Source organism: Lissotriton vulgaris, chromosome 6, assembly GCF_964263255.1.
Source record: "Lissotriton vulgaris chromosome 6, aLisVul1.2, whole genome shotgun sequence".
NCBI classification, from domain to species: Eukaryota; Metazoa; Chordata; class Amphibia; order Caudata; family Salamandridae; genus Lissotriton; species Lissotriton vulgaris.
The window spans coordinates 1,103,345,756-1,103,366,577 of NC_141694.1; the positions used below are offsets into that span (position 1 = coordinate 1,103,345,756).

General features: G+C 48.2%; 1 protein-coding gene across 3 annotated transcripts in view; it reads left to right on the top strand.

The window, feature by feature from the left end:
• The window catches only part of ADAT2 (adenosine deaminase tRNA specific 2), a 96,968-nt gene that overhangs the window by 2,279 nt on the left and 73,867 nt on the right, over positions 1-20,822 (top strand). The gene's annotated exons all lie outside the window — the stretch shown is intronic.

The window sequence follows — 20,822 nt, forward strand, 5'->3', positions numbered from 1 at the left end:
AGGACACCCATCCCATGCACCACTACAACCGGCGGGGAAATTGGATAGATGGAAGATAGCACCCCTGCCCCAATAGAATAACCCCCCACATCCTTTAACAAGTGACACCTTTGACAGCTTCCTTCTTTAAGTGCACCAGTCACTCTCGCCCTCAAACTAAGGTGCAAAACTGCCACCCCATAGGTGAAACGGACACAACACCCATGGGCACTCACCTGCCAACGGCAGTAGGATAGCAGCAGCACGGAGAGTGGGATAGCGGTGCCGGTCATGGCGTGCGTGGAGGGCATGCTGTACTCGGAGTTGTAAACAACCTCAAGCTTCAACACGGGCGGCGAGGAGGGTCGGGGGCGCCGCACTAAGTCTTTGGTGCACTGGCCCAGGTACATCACCCACACCCAGACGATGATCAGCCGCCGGCCCACGTAGGGGTCCACGTTCCAGATCCAGAAGGGGGAAAATGAGATACAGAAGAGCTCGTTGCCCAGCTCTGTGCCCAGGGTGAACAAGTAGTACAGCGCCCGGTTACTGATCTCGAAAGCTGGCCTTCCTCCCCGGTCAGAGAGTTCCTGTGCTGTCCTTTACCCCAAACCCGCTCCTTGGGTGGCCTGTGCCGCAGCTCCTGGTGCTCCCGTCCATTTGCTACGATTTCTTCTGCCCTGGAGTGCTTCTCCACGGCTTCTCCTACCCCACACAGCCACTGGAAGCGCGCCACCGTGTCTGGGTGCTGCAAGTCCTCGCAGAGCTGCCACAACCTCTTCAGCGTCCCCATGTTTCAAATCACGGGGCCCGGGCTTGGCGCCGCAGCTGATAACGGCTATCTCCCTTCCGGCCTGAGCCTGTATCCGGCTGCGGGGGAAGGCTGAGCCGGGGCCGCCCAGCACCTGGAGGCAGTCAGCGCTGCTCGGCCTCCGCCCCTGAGAGGAGGAGCCACGATACGACGGAATACAGGGCACTCAAGAGCAGCAGCGCAGGCCTTGCGTTACAACTGCTGACTGACTGGGAAACTCGTGAGCCGAAGCGGCCGTCTGAGCCAAAGTCAACCACGTACACACCACTCCCAGCAGGCTCCGAGGGGCAGCGCTCAGGGAACCAAGCCACTCCTGCAAATGTGAGAACCCACCCTACTGACATGCGCGAGACAGAGGCCAGTCAGCCACACAGCGGCCGGTCTTCGCCGCCAGAGGTAAGCCGCTGCGACAGCAGTCACGAGACCGACCGAGTGCTTCCTCCTGGTCAGCACGAAGGAGGCTTCCTGTCGCCCATTAGAGAACCCCCTCCGTTTCAAAGGCTTCTTGTGCAACCGTAATTAAACGAAGAGCAGATAGAAGATGTGTTGTAATGGCTACAGCGGCAGACTTAGAAGCTGGGGGTTTAGTCTTGGCGGGGGGCTCAGGCTACCTGTAATTCTGGGCAAATCACTTAAATCTCTCCGCGCCTAAAATGAAACATGTCCCTGTCCGCCTGTAATGCAATTGGTTGCTGCTAATGTTAAAGTGCTTCAATACCCTGGGTCGAGTTTGCGCTATAAGAACGAACGTGTGAAGTGGCGGCGGCAGGGGGGTGAGGGGGGGCGGGGGTCTCTGTATGTATGTGTGTGTGCGTGCGTGTGTGTAGGTGTGCTCGTGTGTGTGCGCATGCGTAAGGGGGAGGTGTGGCTGAGTGATACAGCTTTCCAGGAGAGGAGACAGGAGCTGGGCACAGCGAGCGAGTACGCGTGCGCGTGGCCCGCTCAATTCCGAGCGCGCGGCCAGCTCCTGTCCCCTCTCCTGGGAAGCAGAGTCGCTCACAATAGGTCTCTGGCGAAACCGCGCTTTCGCGCCGTTTAACGCCAGAAGACCTAAAAAGGGGGGCTCTGAGAAATAAAATAGGCACCTAGGATCACATAAACTAGCAGGGAAGATAAGACGGATTCCAGGTTTTCTAGTTTCAGATTGTGTATTTCAGCCACTAAGTAGACATTGTTCTTTTGGTTTACATCAAAGATTACTGGTGTCTTTCATTGTTGGCGCTTAAGTTAGAGTGTGGGTGGCACATAAAGCCAGGTGAAAGCTCAGCTCATTTTGTGCTTGAGGATCCAAGATGACCGAGAGGTGAGCCGGAGCTAGGCCTATGGCTCATAACCTAGCTTGAGCTTTCAGTGGTTCGCCCACCTCAAATATTTTAGGTCTCACCTCCCAGACAGCTTTTAGCTGTCTGTTTACAAAAGCCCTCTTGAAGGCCATTCCAAAAACCTTTAAAGTGGGCTTAAAGCTCGCCCATTACTTACCATTGTTTGGCTTTATTAACACCCTAATTTGCTTCTTATCCAATGACTTGCCTTTCTTTTCGGTATTCCTAGATTTTTTGCCTTTCGCAATGCCAAAAAATGAATTTGTTTTTTGCTCTTCATCCTCTTGCACTCCCTGCAAGAGGATGAATAGCAAAAAACAAATTAATTTTTCTTTTTCTTTTTCCAGTTTTTTTGGAGGGCCCATTAGCTGCCATTTACTGCTGGGCAGCTCTGCATTTCAAAAAGCACTTTTGCATGTCTGTGTTTTACTTTCACTCCCCTCACCATTCCCCGTACCTTCTCCCCCACCTGCGCCTCAATTACCCATTCACCTCTCATGATCATTTACATATTTTATTTGAATTTTGTTGGAGGGCTCAGCACCTGTCATTTACCACTAGCCACTCCGCTGTATCAGAAGCACATACAAAAAATGTATTGATCTATGTCACATTTGCACCTAAGACCTCTAAATTAAAAGAAATGGTGCCTAAATCATTTCGAAGGTGTGTACATGCGTCACCCTGAATACACATGCCTACAGACTGCCCAGCTCTGTCAATTTGTCTTTTTTGCCTTTGCTGAATAGCATCAGAAAAAAACATTTTGCTTTTTGCTGAGGCTGCACATCATTAGCAAAATCATTGGCAAAGACAGTAAGCCGACAAGGCGAGACCCATTGGCTTTGCCAGTGCTTGTTTTAGTTGGGTTACGCATAGCCTTTCCATTTTGGTAACAAGCTTGTTTCTGATACAGTTGATATCTTTGTCCCATCCATCCCTCTTTACATTTTGTATCTGCATGAAGGTTTAGAATTCATGATGTGGTCTCATGCTTCAAAATTATTTTAAAAGATATTAAGAGCTCAGGAGTTAGAGATCCTCTTTTCTAATAAAAGCACTTCCAACTCGTGTACTGTCCCATTCAACAGTGCCCTCACTCAACCTCTCATCCTTCAGAACGACATGTCATAATACAATGCTTTTCAACATACAATTTAGGCAGGAAACTCCTGAAAATTATAAGTTAAAAAAATCTATTGTTTTATCTTTTTGCATATATTGGAAGCTCTATATTTATAGCTAAAACTATTTATATAGGTATTACTGGGTTTCTCATTTAAAGCATAACCATACATTCTAGAACAATGTCTTACGTTTGACGTTGTCAAAGTACATTTGTTTTGAAAATGGCCTCTGTTTACAGCAGTCATCTATTAGCTATAAACCTATATCACTCAGCATCATGCAGTATGGGCGTAGCGTTGTAGTTCAGTGTCAGGGTATTGGAATTGTATCCAGATTTTTAAAAATTCTTTAGGAAGTCAGGCGAAGAAGGGAGGCAGGTGCTTTGAGAGTTATGCATATCACACTAAGACACTTTTCATGACAGGCCTTCTAGGCCCATACTTGAAATGGGGAAAAATGAAACAACAGTTATCAGAATTCAACGTGATATTTGCTAAGGCGTCAGAACAACACCAAAAAGTTGCATGTCACAGAGTCTTTTGGCAGTATTTGAGGTTCCTGGGGAATAGCAAAATGCCAAGAAGCATCCTATTTGTTGTAATGCACTAGCTGAGATTCTAATGCTAAAATCTGTAATTTAGCCACGGTATCACAGCATCTCCTATTCACTCTCGGCTCTCATTTATTATCTGTTCAAATCAAAATGTTGGCAGTGCTTGCTTGATGTTTTATTAAAGGTGGGCTCTGTTAACCGTTTGACTTGACAGTGTAAAGAATGAGAGGGCAGTGGGAGCAGGAGTAAATTTGATATGGTACAGTAATATTTCTGTGTGTAAGTTCTAGAATTAAATGTCAGAATTCTTTTGATATTTGTCAGGCATTTGCACCAAGCTCTTACGAGAATGTAGAAATTTGACCTATCCTTACACCAGGTATCGTGCCAATCATTTGAGTGATCATCGTAGTGACAAAATTGTCAAAGGATTATACAATGATACTGCCCTACGGGATGTCCTTTTTTAACCCATGGTGATCTGTCCGGAGCCTGTAAATCCAGCTTTGCTGAAAGACCAACAGGAGTTTTGTCATGTTTGCATGTAATGTTTTAATTTCTCAAGCTCACACCACTAGATTTCATTCTCCCCATGTCCACTATCTATCAGCCGCGGTGCGTCCATTGGGGCATAGGGGTGTAGGCCCACTAGCCCACATGGACCCGCGGCTGCAAGGCAAATGTTGTACTTTTGTTTAAAAAAAATAATCGCCACCCATGAGTAATTTATTTAAGCGCCGCCGCCGAGCCACACCTGGAATCCGGGCAGCACCCGAGTTTTCCGGGAGTGTGCTGCGTGCAGGGGGGCTGTCCAGCACAGCTTGAGTGACAGCAGGGTTGCAGCAGCAGAGACAGGTACCCCTAGTGCGCAAGTGAAGCTTGGGGCTGAAACTAGCCCGAGCATGCACAGTTAGGTCTCCCCCCATAGAGAGTGACCAGGGGGGTGCTGGTTTAGCCGGGCAGCAGCCCCCAGCGTTAGGAAGGGCGAGAGGGCGAGCAGTCAGTGTGCCCCCCTAGCCAATCCTGGCACTGCATGCAGCACCAGGATTGTCCGGTCACCTCGCAGCAGGGCAGGGCAATCCATTACTGGATGCCACGCGTGGGTGGTGCACTGCTGCTCAGCCGCACTGCATAATGGCCAATCACTGTGTCTGACTTGAATGTAGTCATACAGTGATTGGCCATTTCGCAGCGCGCAGCGCTGCTCAGACTGCTGACGTCGGATGGCAGGCAGGATCTGGTTCTAGTCGCCTCGTGGTGTCTGCCCTGTACGCATCAGCCAGCCTGCCTGTGTCTGTGCGGTTTCATTCAATCTCGACTCCTCAAGTCTCACTCTGACTCAGTCTCGACCCGTCGTCGATCGTCGTGATATCTTGCATAAAAGTGAGTATATAGTATTGACAGATAGATTAAGTAGAAGTATTGTGACAGTACCTCCTTGGTTTGTAATTTTTAAGCGTTAACGCTATCTTGGCCAAAGTTTCACCTCATTAGTACCAGTTTGACACCCAAATACAGCGGGCCTTCCACTGCGGAGTGACCTGTGTCACTGCATTCCTTCTGGTAACTTTCGATCCCTCTGAGGTAGAAACAATCTTGTCAAATCCTTTGATTAGACAGTAGATGATGGATTGTGTTGCAAGTGAAGCAAATCCATACTTAGGCAGAAAAGGCGCGGCCACAAAATCGAATAATTCCAGGTTACTCATCGAGTGGTGAAGTCAGCCTGTGAGAGGGCAGTTGATATTTACAACTGACTCAGTTGTAAATATCAACTGCCCTCTCACAGGCCAACTTCACCACTCGATGAGAATGCAACCAGGTGAGAATGAAATGCTAACACATTGCTAACCGATCTGAAGGCACTTTAGGTAATTCCAGTAAGCAAAGGTTCTTCCCGTACAGTGCTACGCCCCTATGTACAGCACACCACACAGTGCACAGGTTGCCTTTGTGAAGGTAAAAACCACAAGAACATCAGCCCTTTCTTAAGTGCTGGCCATTAAATACTGAAACAGCAATAGTGCTTTTAGACTGAGAGCCGTAAATCAAAGGCAGTCTGGAGTGCAGCGTGTGCACCATTTAATACAGAAGGGTATTAATCAAGCTCGTGTCCACTATTGTATGTAAATCGTTATACATAGAGATCTGTAGAGAGTTTGTTCCTCTTCTAGGGCAGATCCCAGTCGGAGGCAAAGGTTTTTTCTTCAAGGTAGTTGCAGAACTATCTTAACGCTCACATTTCAATCAGTTTTTCGTAGAATAGCCTAGGCCCTTCAGGATTGGTCTGCCGTTGGATCGGTGTCCCAGGTCTAGAGTGCTCCTTTTAGGGAGCATACATAAGTTGGATTTGTTAAGGACTAAAACAATGGTGCCAGATCATAGGCGAATGTGTAGTGTGCCACACAACAAATAGGCAAAACCATAATTTACACTGGCTGGTTACCATGAATCAGCAGCATGAAGTTATGCATCAGCAAACCAACAAGGCAAAAAAACACTACATTGATAGGAAACTCAGTACAAGGAAAAGGAAAAACTATGGTTGTTAAAAATCGGTTAGCACATTCAATGTAAGCAGTACGTTAGCGGGAATATTCAGACATCTAAAACAATAATGAGTGTCTGTGCCGGGTTGCCGGAGCGCCTTTTTTGATAAAGGTAACCACACCTGCGCAGACCTCAGGTGTGGGGGGAATCTGTAAGTATAGGAGTGCCGGGATATGTTGAGAACCTGACGTGCTCCTAGGAAGCAGAAAAAAGTGAATGCTGCTACTTGTTTGTTGAATAAAAAAAAGTATTGATTGAGGTACTCAGAAATGCATTGTTATCTCTGTTTTTAAAAGTTTTGTAGTGTTTGTTCTATTTTGAGACTACACAGATTTTACTGATCAAATGGCATATTAAGTACATTTTGTTTCATCTTAACACTATCATCTGGGTGGAAAGACATGCGTGATAGTCACATGCGTTCTAATGGTAAAAGTGATTCCCAATGCTTTGTGAAGGCTGTTTCCCAACTGCTGTGCAACTTCTTCTACTCTTAGAGCTGAGAATTTCATGAAAGTCTTATAGTCTGAATTCAGCACCTGAGCGTAATCGGTCGGAATGTATGAAGCTCTGTGGTTATACTGAATAAGCAGCTACCTATGTTATGCCATCTATTAATGTAATAACTGCACTTTCACACACTTTCACAATTGCTTTATTAACCTTCCTGCTTTCTCAAATTTGCTTGAAAATGCACGATTTTTCTTCTTTTTTTCAAAATTTTCTTGGGGGGCCCTCCCCCAAACACCCCTCATGGGGTTCGGGCTCACTGGCTGCGCTCGCTCACTACGGTGCAGTATGCAAATCACTTTGTGCCTCACCACTTTCAAATGTCACCAGCCGCCCCTGCGAGCTATGTATTGTCTTGTCAACTTTGTTGCATCATGTTTACACCTGATCGTACTCCGGTGTTCAGTGATACCGGTGCATACACATCTGGTGGTCATCCCTATATACATTAGGTTACAGGAATGTTTTATTATTTAGCTCATAGCTTTGGAGTTACAGTTAGTCAGACTCTCAAGTCTCCATGAAGTCCTTAACCCCAGATCCAGTTATTTCATCCTTCTTGTAAGTGGACACACACTGTAGACAAGGTGAGTGGCCCATGGGGGGTGGTAAATTCCAAAGAGTAGCCTGACCCGCTTAAATATTTACTCGTCTGGGTCGTGTGTGTACCAATATTCCTTTGATGTTCCTACCCATTTTTGAAAACTGTTAGACAAGGGGCTAAATGTGGTCACGCATATTAATATGTCGCTCTCCTCTTTCTAAAAAGTCAGCAATAGCTGGTCTCTATTGTTAGTCGAGGACCTCTTTCTCGCTTTTCTCATCAGATGGGGTGGGTCGTTTTTTCAAACAGTTTAGACAATAGACTTTTTGCAAGTGACTTGCAATGTAATGTTTTAGAGCAGTTTCGTCTCAGACGTAGAAACTGCCTCACTGATACATTTTCTCATAAACCATATGGGTGGAAACTTTCAAAATGGAGCAGATTGTTACGATCTGTAAAAAAAAATCTCAGTCTTGAGGTGTCAATTTTTCTCCTTAATCAAAAGATCCAGGAAGGGCAGTTCATTACTTCCTAAGGAGGCTGTGTAGCACAGAGGGTTGGCAGTGTATGCCCAGATGTGGTCCCCTTGCTCACTTTCCCACTGGATGTAAGCTAGCTTGACTGTGTCATGTAGTTCGTTCCTAAAAATATATAGGATCTGCAAGTTAGTAGGTAACATAAACTGAGGGATTTGTGTCTAGACTAATTCCGGCCACCCACACAGGATATGTCAGCCTGGAGACCAGCTAGCTCACAATGCCACCATAAGCTCACCAACCTTATCAAGGAGTGAATGGTTTCTACTACCATTGAACATGATAACTCTTGACCATTCAGGGATCATGGAAACAGTACAGTACTTTTGACTCAGTAAGTCGTGCTCACATAGTCTCCGAGAGATACACAGAATAAACGTTGGTGACATTTTCAGTAAGCATTTATTGAGAGAGTGTCATTCTAGTATAAAACATGTTTGCTGCGACAATGAATAGACAGAAGCAAATGTAAAAGATTAGAAGCACCAACTGAGTAAATAGGTATAGAATTCTACCGTGGTGCTAAAACAGCGAAAATATGCAGGCATATAAACATGACAGTGATCTTAACATACTCCTACAATGCAGACCTTACCTGAGTGTTCTTAAGCGTACCTAGCATGTATGTGGGTGTAAAGCCAAGAATCCCTTAGGAAAGAGCCAACCCTATTACCTGATGAGAGAGAATGAAGGACCCCGTCTTGGTCACAAGTTGAGCACCCGGCAAGGGAAGTCAGACTGCTGCGTATTGAAATATCAGCGTACAGGGACCGCGGTATCTTGTGTCAGTGTGGAAGCATCTCCTCTAGCTACCTAGTTAAGGTGTGGTTCTTTTATACCACAAAGATAGCCTCAGGGTTCTTACCACAAGCGATATGTTATGAGTACGATTATGTAAATGAACCTTAACCAATAATTGCAACTATGCAAAGTAGCTCTGTCACCCTGAGATGAAGATAGCAGTGACTTTTGTATGTTAATCCTGTTATGTACGTCCTGTGTTGAGGATTTTACTAAGAATCCTTACGTATAATAAATTAGGCTAGTTTCAAGGAAACCAATCGAAATTTATTCTGCACAAACCTAGGTAAAATGTCAGTGCTAGAACCGTTATGCACAGCAAGTTAGAACAAATGTAGGTAAAAGGTCGCTTTGCTACTTAGGCCTATTTTGGTGAACATAACTGATGAGGGGTGTTACCCCGAAACTGGTCTCAGGATGCCTGTTTCAGTCCAGGGAAGAGCTGACTTGGTAGTTCGGGCTGGACTGTTCCCATGAGGAACATGGCTAAGAATGATTTGCATATGGCTGGGTCGGAACTGGGGTAGCAAAATGAGCTAAAGAACAATGTTGGATTCAGCCCAGATCTAATAGTGACTTGGGTGAGTGTCTGAAAAGTTTCAGCGCTCCGTCCATCATTTCCTTGTGTTTGCCCTTTTCCTGTTTATCAGAACTAGTGTCTGTAATGTTGGTGTGTGGTCTTGAGTGGAATCCAGGAGATAAGATTGGACGGAGAATGGAGCCCTGACAGGACCTATCTGCTGTTGCTATAACCTAAGAATCCAACATGAAATAAAAGTCCTACCTCTTATCATAATGACTTCAGAATCTTGCATGAAGCCCCTTCCCTCCATCTACATGAAGCCCCTTCCCTTCATCTACAACACCACCTCAGAATGCCGGTTTTAGAGTTTGGAAAATAGTATTCCATCCGTCATGGTGGTGGAGGGCATTAGCTTTGCCACCCTTAGGGACTGCAAGATAGACAGATCACCACTGGCTCAACAGTGATCAATGTACCTTAGCGGGAGTCGCTATCAATTTTGATGGCTGTCCACTAAACTTTAACCCCTTAACTGCTGTTTTTTTTCCCCTCCAGTGCTGAGCTGTTTTTTGGCTATTTGGGGTAGTTTGCGCTTAGGTCCCTGTAACATTACCTCCTCGTCAGCCCTCCCCGTCCCAGTCCTTACTAATGAGCATAGCTCCTCCCACCAGAAACTCCCAAGCAACTAAAAACCCATCCCTTCCCTCCAGGCCACACCCACACCCGAAGGCATATAACCATGTGACCCGCCCATCCACATCCTGTTTGTTTTTTCTGCGGAATTCATTTCCTGGCAACTTCGTTGTGGGGAGGTGCTGGACCGGTGCCTCCTTTCGGGTGAGTGTGAAACGGCCTGCTGGGCGGCCGTTTGTTCCCCTGATGTACCTGTTTTTATTTTTTCATGTACTTTCGAGTCCCTGCTTTAGCGGGATCGTGGGGTTGGGGGGCCTTGACTACCTGGTGTGGGGTGGTGTCTCCCTGCTGCGGCCTCCCCTCTTCCGGGTATGTTCCCTGCCATAGCGGGTACACCCGGGGTGGGAGGGGAGGTGTGTTGGGCGCGGCTGGCCTCTCTGCTCGCCTGTGGCGTGGCGGTTTGGCTCCTACTTGGTGGTGTGTTTGGGGGCTGGGTGCTCGTATCGGGCCCGTGTTTCCCACTGTTTGCTGCCATTTGGATTGTCCGGGAGTTGGGGGGTACGGATGTGGTGTGCCCTGCAATGCTTCCGGCTTTGAACTCGGTTACCTGGGTTCGGGTATTGGCGTTGCTTCAACCTTGTATGGTTCTGAGCGTTTCGCTTTTCCTCCCCCTCCTACCAAACGTATTCTGGAGTTTTTATGTGTTATGGCTGGTGCTCGTGAAGAGCGCGCCAATACGTTTTAGGCTCTGGCATCCTTTCGGTTCCCGTGTCTGTTTAGGGGCAGGTTCCTTTGATGGGTAGTATCTACTCTCTCTTTTGTGTCCTATTTTAGGGCTGCCTGTTCTTTCTATGTTCGTTTCATTTGTGTTTACGTTTTTAGGGGCGCCCTGGTGTTCTGATGGTGTTGGGCTGCGCCTCGTGACACATGCCTGGGGCCGGTGCTTTGGGGGGTCGGGACTCTGAGGCTGTGGTTGCATGTCCTTGGTTTCTCCCCTGGCCTCTTTTCCCTGCCGTGGGTCGCTCTCTGCCCCTTAATTTGGGGCATTGCTTGTGTTTATGGCGGTGACCCGTGGTGGTGGCGCGTCTTGTCTTCCTGTTGGGGCCTCCCCTCTTCCGGGTTGATTCTCTGCCCTAGCGGGTTCGCCCGGGGTGGGAGGGGTGGTTTGTTGTGCACGGCTGGCTTCTCTGCACCCCGGTGGCATGGCGGTCTGGCCTCCTTTCAGGTCGGTGTGTGACGGTCTGCTTGGCGGCCTTTTTTATTCCCCCTTGGATACCTGTTTCATGTACGTTTGTGTCCCTGCTTTGGTGGGACCATGGGGTTTGGGGGAGTCCGGGTCTCCCTCTTTCTGTCATGTTTGGTGTGGTATTCCATGTTTTCATGTCATTTGGAATTTGCCTATGTCATTTCGTATTGATACAGGTCACTTGGAATGTATATTCTTGATTTCTGTATCTGTTGCTGGGTGATCTTGCTGGGAAGTATGACATCTTTCATCTGTGGTTGTCCAGCTGTTCTTCTGGATATTATTTCTACTTGGAGCCCAACTTCTGTGTGGATATCCATTACTACTTTGGGCTGGCCTACTGTCCTGTTGGGGTGTGGCATTCCCTGATTAGCCCTTGTGGATCTTGCATTGCTTGATCTGGGCTCTAATTTCTCTGTTCTGTTCCCCTTATGGAGTTTGGTAGTTTGGGCTCCGCTGTAACGGGGAGGTGGTGGTCGCTGGGTCTTCCACTGCTCCTTCCATAGGGCATGGTCTGGACGTGCCTTCGTGGTGTTCTGCTCCATGCTCGGGACGCTTTTTGGGTTCCGTGGCCCTTGGTGGATGGTTGGTCGGTAGACGTTTCTCCATTCGCCTGTTGTTGGGGCTTATGGGCCTCCCTTTTCCTGGATCTCTGGCCTGGAGCTGTGGCTCGGTGGTATGTCTTGTGCCTGTGGTGATGGTGGATCTCACTAGTCATGGGTTCGGATCCTGCTAAAGGGGTGTGGGGGGAGGTTGTCAGTCATGCCTTTCCCCGGTTTCTGGCAATGAGGTTTCCTTTGCGGTGGTTTCCTGGGGTTTCCTGGCTGTGGAGCGGGTGGTTCCCAGTGGCTGGTGTGGCGTCTCGGTGCCTGGTGGTGTCCGTGGTTGCGGTTCCTTTTTCTCCTGTGGTCTTGCGGGATGGGGGACCTTGAGGCTGGCTTGTACTTCCTCTGGTTTTGCGGTCCGGGCTGCGTCTTGCCCTGGCTTTTGGGTCGTTCACTTTGTGTGTCTGTCTGTTTTTTCTGTGCTGGTTTGCTGGTTGTGGGCCCCTCTGCCTCTTTTTCCGGGTTGGGACTACAGTGGCATTTCCGGGCAGACTTTTTCCTTTGAAACCCTTGGGGCGTTGGCGACGGTGGCTGGGTCCTCTGTGTCTGCTCGCTGGGTTTTGCCTTGGAGGACGGTACTGCTTGGGGGACTCCCTTGATGGTGCTTCCCTTCGCGGGCTCTTTCCTATTTTGGGATCCGTGGGGTTGTGCGCCTGCTTTTGGGCGGCGTTTCATTCTGATTTGGTGGCCCTGCCCTTTGGGGGTATGGAATGGGGCTGGGGGGTCCCTTCCTTCCTCTTGTCCCAGGGTCTACGGGGTGCTTCCTCTTCTTCTTGTCCCTCCTTGTTGGGCTGGGCTTCTGGCTGTGTTCTGTGCTGCCCCTTTTTCCCATTTCTCAGGCACTGTGGCGGGCTCTTTGCGCAGGGCTCGGGTCTCCTTTCTGTGGGGGCGGTGTTGTGAGTGCTTGTGTTTCGGCAGGGTCGGGGGGTGTACTCGCTCCTGTTTCGGTTCCGGGGCCCTTCTGGGGTCTGCTGTCCGGTGCTGGTTCTGGCGCCTGCACGCTTGTGTCTCCCTCGTCGATCCTTCTGGTTCTCCGGGACACGTTCTTCTTAGGCCGGTTCCCGCGGCTTCTTTGCCTACTAGGGGGTTCCGGGTGTTCCCTGCCTTGTTCGGTGGGTTGATTCTTCCTCTTATTTCCTTCCGGTTTGGGCCCTTTCAATGGGTGTTTGCTGCTTCCTGTGTCGGTTTGGAATGTGCTGCTGTGCGTGGGGTGGTTTCGGCTCCTAGGTTGGTGGGGTTTTCCTGACGGTGCCCCGCAGTCTACGGTGGTGATTGGGGGCTCGGTCTACCTCTACTCCCCGGCGGCTCCATGTTCGGCGGCTGTTTCCTGCTGCTGTGTGGTTTGTCCTTGGGCCCGGTGGCTCTTGTTCCCCCTGGCGTGTCTTGCACTGGGCCTCTTGCGGGGCTATCCATTTGGGTCCTGAGTGACGTTGGTTCTCTGACCTGGGCTCTGGGGCTCTGTGGAGTGTTTTGTGCCTCTGCTGTCGCAGGCTCCCGCTGGCCGGTGGGTTCATTTCCTGCCTTTGCTTTCTTGGTGACCCATGGGGGTGTTGTGCCTTTGGCCTTGCTTGCCTGGATGCACCTGATCTTGTTTGATGGATCTGGGGTTCTGCTGTTTCTGGCCTGGTTGGTGCCTGGTTGGGAGGTCGCCTGGGTATGCCGGGTGCTGTTGCGTTCGTGGGGTGCTTTCATGTGGCCCGGGGTGCTGTTGCTGCTCTTGTGCCTCTGGTGGCGCTGGCTCGCTCTGGTCTGGGGTTGAATCCTGATTGCCTGTGCTTTCAGTTTGTCCCTTGGTCGGTTCGGTTGGCCTGGCCTCTTTCTGCCTTGGTTCCCCTGAGGTTCGGGGGGGTCTAGTCGGGCTGTGTGCTGGTGGTGTGTTTGGTCGTCCGCCTTTGTTGTGCTGGGATGGCTTCACTTGACGGTTCGGCTGTTCGGCCGGGAGGGGGGGGGGCATTTTCTTCCTTGTGGCCCCTTGGACTTTTCGTCTCCCGGGGGGTTTTTCTTCCCGGGGCGGCTCTCCTGCGTGGGGTGTTTCCCTCCCTGTCCGAGTTATGCCTCTTGCTGTCCAGGTTCGGTGTCTCGGGGTTGGGCCTGTTTTGCTTCTCCGGGGAGTGCCTTGGGTTGAGGTTGTTCTCTGGTTTGGTCAGGCTCTGTCTGCGGGGTGGTTGCCCTGTCCTTCTGTTGCACGGAGGTCTGCTGTGTGCTTTTCCCCCGTTTGCGCTGGTTCCGTGGGTCCTGCTGCAGGTTGGACTGGGTCGGGCCTCGTTTGTCCCGGTGGCTCCGGTTTGGCCTGGGTGGCCTTGGCTCCCTCTGTTTTGGCTGACGGTGGGGCCTTGCTGGTGTTTGCCGGTGGTCCCTTGTTGTTTCCCCTATGTCTCGGGGTGTCTGGTCCACTTGCGGGTTGGCTGTGGTGTGTCTGGACCTCCTGGCTTTGGGGTGTTCTGGCTGAGTTTTTTCTCGGTTCGGGAGCCCTTCGCCTCTCCTGTCCTGTGCCTGTCATGGGGTTTTCTTTCCTGGATTGCTGTCCGACACAGGGTGTGTCTGCATTGGTTTCCGGGGCTTGTCTTGGGTTTCTGGGTGTTTGGCTTCGACTTGGGTCGGCCTGTATCCTCCCTGCGAGCTCTGTGGGCGGTTGGTTGGCCTTTCGGGGTTCGGGCGTTGGGCTGGTGCGCCCCTTGGCGTCCGGATGGTTGGGGGGTTGTTTCCTCCTGGCGCCGTTCTTTCGTTCCTTTGCTCCTTGTTGGAGTTTCTGGTTCTGCCTGTTTTCTGTCCTGTACCTCTTACTGGGGTTTGGGTGCTGCTGCTCGGTTTGGCGGTTGTGCGGGCTCTGGCGGTGTGCCTCCTTCCTGCTGTGCCTTTTTTTATGGGGTGGTGTTCCCTTTTTGTTGCCTTTAGGCTGGCTGGTCGTGTTCTGGGGCCTTCGGTGGCTGCTCTCCGTCAGTGGCGGTGTTGGCTGTGCGGCCTGCTGTTGGGCTTGTGGTGTGTTGACGCCTGGGTCGGTTCGAGGTTCCTCGCCTCTGGGGTAGCTGCTCGTTGGGCTTGCTTCCGGGTTGGGGCACCCTGGCCGTCTTCTGTGTGGATGCTGCTGGGTGTTCTCCTCGTGCTGTTATGTCCTGTAGTCGTTGTGTGATATGTGGGACTGTGTCTCCTGGGTTTGGGAACGCTGGCTTGCGTTCTGCTCGGGTTGTGTGACTTTCTGCTTGTGCGGCTTGAGTCTGTTTTTCTGCTATGTGAAGCCGATTCTTGCTTTGGTATCTGCTCATTAGTAAGGACTGGGACGGGGAGGGCTGACGAGGAGGTAATGACCGGTTACTCACCGGTAATATTCATTACTCCGAGTCGTAGCCCTCCCCGTCCCATTCCTGGTTCCCATCCCTCCCTCCCTGTTCGGCTTCTTGTGCTTGGTAGTACAGGATGTGGATGGGCGGGTCACATGGTTATATGCCTTCGGGTGTGGGTGTGGCCTGGAGGGAAGGGATGGGTTTTTAGTTGCTTGGGAGTTTCTGGTGGGAGGAGCTATGCTCATTAGTAAGGACTGGGACGGGGAGGGCTACGACTCGGAGTAATGAATATTACCGGTGAGTAACCGGTCATTTTGTCCACACAAGGTATCCACGTCAAATTTGCACCCTTTTCTTCCAACATCCTGAGGATTTTGAAGGAGCCCAGGGTTTGGGGATTCCCCTGGAGCAGACTAAGAAATTAGCCATAATACAGCTAAATTTGGGGGTTTTGGTGAAAAATTGGAAAAAAGTGTTGAAGAAGAGAGCGTCTGTTTTTTTCGTTGCAAATGTTATCAATAATGCGTTTGATATGATAAAATCACCATCTTCCCAGCTTTCAGGAACAGGCAGATGTTTGTTAGAAAACAAAACTTTTCTACACAGTTTTGGCATTTTAGTGGGGCATCTCCTATTTTTGTGCACTTTCAACCTCCTTTCAGTTAGTGCTAGAAATTGATGTAAAACCAATTATGGATCCCAGAAAGCTCTACATTTTTGAAATGTAGACAGAATTCTGAATTCAGCAAGGGGTCATTTATGTAGATCCTTCAAGGTTTTCCTACTGAAAGTAACAGTTCAAATTAAAAAATATTGAAAATGAGTTGAAAAACACAACCATTTGTGTCTTCATTTTTACCTGTAACCTCTTCTAAGTATGGCAGATTTTTACAAGCAATATACCGTTATGTCCATTGGGGCCTTATGGTTGCAGGGGTATATAGGACTTGTAGGTTCACCTAGAATCCGAGGTACCTAGAGCCATTAACTGAGCTGCGCCTTGCTATGGTTTTGGTACCTCACTTATGTGGGTAGGCATAGTGCCCGTGACAGGACAGGCGTCAAAACGCTACATGAGCAAATCCTTTTTTTCTAGTGAAAACTGACCCTTGGTTTACACTGTGCCTAGCTGTGGTTTGTGGACCCCAGCTCAGCTGGCACCTAAGGAAACCTAGCAAAACTGTACATTTTTTTAAATCTAGTCACCCAGTGGAGTCCAGGATAAGGTGATGTGTGGCTTTTGCCAGGTTCTGTTACCCAGAATCCCTTACAAACTTTTTTTTTTTAAAGAACGCATTTCCTCAAAATTCTGTGTTGGAAAGTTCTGGAATCTGCATGGATCCACAAACTTCCACCCACCCCGCATTCTCCAAAGGCTCCCAATAAAAGTGGTGCCTCACTTGTGTGGGTAGGCCAAGGGCCTGTGACAGGAACCAGCCCACAACGCAACGTTTACACATCACATTTTTCCAGTAAAAAATGACCTTTTTTGTGCAAATTGTCTAGCTGGGGATTTGAACCATCGCTCAGCCGGCTCCTAAGCAAACCCAGCAAACCTACACATTTCTGAAAACTAGACACCCAGGGAAATCCAGGACGGGGTGACTTGTGTGGCTCTCATGAGGTTTTGTTACCCAGAATCCCTTGCAAACCTCAAACTGTGTAAAAAAATACATTTTCCTCATATTTCTGTGTTGGAAAGTTCTGGAATCAGCATGGATCCACAACATTCCACCCACCTCGCATCCCCCAAAGTCTCCCCATAACAATTCTACTGCACTTGTGTGGGTAGGTCTAGAGCCGAGACAGGAAAGGGGCCAAAACACAACGTGGACACACCACATTTTTACAGTGAAAAATTGCCCTTTTTTTGCAAAGTGCATAGCTGTGGATTTAGAACCATAGCTCTGGCGGCGCGTAGGGAAACCTAGCAAACGTATACTTTTTTTGAAGAATAGACACCCAGGGAGATCCAGGATGGGGTGACTTGTGTGTCTCTCACCATGTTCTGTTACCCAGAATCCCTTGCAAACCTCATACCTTGTCAAAAAAAATAAAAATTTCCTCACATTTCTGTGACGGAAAGTTCTGGAATCTGCATGGATCTACAAAATTCCACCTACCCCGCATTCTCCAAAGTCTCCTGATAAAAATAATACCTCACTCGTGGGTGGGCCAAGTGCCCGCGACAGGCAAGGCTCAAATCCTATTGAGGAGACACAAAAAACTGGTTTTGCAAGGGTGTCACCTGGGTTTTTGAGCAAAGGGTTGGCGACATTCTTGGGAAACCTACCAAACCCATACATTTCTGAAAACTAGACACCCGGGGGAGTCCAGGGAGGTATGGCTTGCATGAACCCCCCAACATTTACCTACCCAGAATCCCCTGCAAACCTCAGATTTAGCTAAAAAAAATCACATTTTCCACATATTTCTGTGTAGGATCACCGTGCTGGCCCAAATTTCCTACCACGCAGCTTTCCCCTCAGTCTCCTGAGTAAAATGATACCTCACTCTTGCAGCCTTGCCACGTCCTCAAGAACACATGAAGTGGAGGCTGCTGCTACTGTAAAAGTGAGACTTTTAATCACAGACAACTGAAACTAATTGAAAGACATGAGTCTTCCTGTGGTAGTCGGACGATACAAAACATACGCATTGTATGTTGCCATCTGGATTAGGTGAGTAAACAGTTTCTTATACCAAGTGCCAGTTTTTCGATTCGCATTGTATGACGGAAGAACCTGGTGGTTCTTGTCCACTCCGCCCATATAATTGTTGTAATCCAGTATACAGGTGGGCTTGTGGACTTCGGCCATCTAACCCCAAACTGTGACGGGGAAGTGCTCTCATCATGAATTGTAGTGAGCACGTACACGTCACGCCTATCTGAGAACTTGACTGCGAGCAGTTCGTTGGAACACAACGGAGTGCTCTATGATTTCCTGAGCTTCTTCCAAACAAGCTCTTGCTGGAATCCTTTGCAGTGACAACGAATTGTACAGCAGGTCACAGTGCCAGCTTTGTAGAGCTCACTGAACAGCTCTACTTCTGTATAGAAATTGTTCACATAAAGGTTACAACCTTTGTGAAGGAGTGGCTGGACAAGCTCCAATACAATCTACCTGCAGAGTTTAGAGTTGTGTCCTTCCCTGTATACACTCTCAAGCTGTACACATAGCCAGTCAAGCTCTCACATAGCATGTACAGCTTGATGCCATAGCGAGCGCACTTGCTCGGAATGTACTGCCTGAACAGCAGTCGTCCTTTAAACAAGTTCAAGGACTCATCATTGGCTATATTCTTTCCAGGAGTATAAACCTCTGGAAAGCAGGCAGACAAATGTTCCACGACAGGCCGAATTTTGAACAACCTGTCATGGTCTGGTTGGTCCCTGGCAATTCAGCAGAACTGTCATTGAAATGCAGCATGCGCTGCAATAGCAAAAATGATCTCTGCTCATGTATGGTGCGAAGATGGGGGTTAACCAAACCGTGCGAGTAGGACAGTAAGATTGGTTTATGCACTATCCCCATTTTAAGCGTGAGGGCCAAAAATATCTTCAACTCCCCTAATGAAGTGGGACTCCACTTGTGTGCCCTAGAATAAGGCCAGAGAGTGCCTCCATGCTCCCTCAACATCCAAAAAGAGATGGACTTAGTCAATTGGCAAAAAAATTAGCCGTATCAACTTTACATCAAGCGTCGCCAGTGAAAGGCGGAATTTGGAGCTGAACTAAATTGGGAGGCATCTGTGCTTGCGGCCGCACATGCCTGCTCTCTGAGTTGCTCTAACCTGCTACTGGTTTCCCGCTGTACAGATTGTGCTTGCAAAGGGACAGCATGACTGACATCGTCTCCTTCAGAATCGCTGGAAGATGAGTCGTCGGATGGAACTGCTCCAACTGAAAAATCCCTCCCAGATCATGCTCCAATGTCCTCTCCCTCAGATGATGTCTCGGTTTCTGCTGTCTCAGTCTCTGATCCTGCCTCAGAGCTGGACTCCAGAACTCGATTTAGAGCCTGGGCAGCATTCATCCGACGATACGCCATCTCTGCTAGTGCCTAAAACCTTCCTTTTTAAACACTATCCTACGTACAAGGCAGACAGGTTGTTGATTTCAAAGTATAGGTGGGTGTGTGCGTGAGTGATATGTGCAACAGTCAGTAATGACAAAGGCACCGTATCTTTCCTTTGCAAAATGTATAGGCTCTCCAAAAACACTAAGAAAGAGAGAGGAAAACACAGTATTACTTCACCTTGCCACATACCCATCATCGCAGCCTTTAGCACTGGTGGCGGCCAGTGTGACAATCATTTTTGTGCCCTCCCATGACGTCCAATAAATATCTGTTATTCAGCACCACAATGCCTATGGGTGAACGTGCGCTTTACAAATGCACACTATGACCTCCTTGGATTCCCTCACTACCATCATCTCTCCATAGACCTCTCTCACATACATTTCATTTGTTTCAAAGCATTTCTAATGCCTAGCTTTAATAATCCACTTAGCAATCCACATAATACAGATCTGTTCTTTCCAGCATACCCTCTGCATTACTTTATGGCGTAAAAACTGCCACTAGACAAAAGTCAGATATCTCTCTCTGTAGCAGTTAATTTTTTTTGCTCTGCTGCAGTACCACACTTTACTGGCTTTCATGTAACTTCAAAGAGACATATAGTTCTTTCACAGTCTCATCATTTCAGCACTGACGCATTTTCAATATGCTATACAACAAAGTCCTAGTTGTTGCTGATTTATATTATGCATCTAACATGCACTGACAAAGCTAATAGTACTGGCTTGTAGGTGAAATGTTGCTTGTTGTATTATGCCTGGATGCCATGTCAGAAGTTGCATAATACCAGTTGTGCAGAACACTAAGCTAAGCACAGATTTTCAGTTTACGTGTATTAAAGCCACACCCTTAATTGCACCAGCTACACCTCTTTGATCCCCCTCAGCTTTTTTTCCTCCCACGCTGCGCCCTGACACAGAGAGATCGCTCTGTATGTATGTGTGTGTGTGTGTGTGTGTATATATTTAATATATATATATGTGTGTGTATATGTATGTATATATATATGTATATATTTATTTATTGCAAATCCTCGAACCAGCACCTCCAGCAGAACTCCCTCGAAAAGGACACCACCGGAGACAAGAAATGAGAGTCGACCCAGGCTTAAGGTGAATAATTTATTTGTTTTTAAATTTCACCACCAGCATAGCGTTTCGGCCTGCCCAGAGGCCTTGGTCACATGACGCTATTAAAGCAGCAGTTTCTTTAGTGCAAGTGTGCAAAACCTCGTTACATGATTGGTAGTTACAACAGCCAGATTTACTAAACACAGAGAAAATACGGGGTGCGTGATAGTCACCGCATTAGTATGTATAGCCTGACGTTTTAACATTCAAATTGAGACTAGAAATGCTAGAAAACATTATCTTACAGAAAGCAAAACCGTAAGATAAAATATAATACAATAATAGTATCGATAAAAAAGTGCTCAATATGATAGTATCATGGCTACTAAACAACCCTCGTTGGAAAGAAATTCATTCAAATTCATTGATTCATTAAAATCAAAGTAAAATCAGCGAGGGAATAGACCTAATACAACCCAAGTGGCTAAAATCAGTATCCTGTTTAAAAAAATGTATCCCCAAATACAGTTTTTTCCGAAAATAAATCCAAAGACTGGGAGCTTCATACATGATATAACCCAAGTGGGTAAGATCAACATCATAAGAAAGAATTACGCACATCCCTGGATAAACAACCAAAAATTG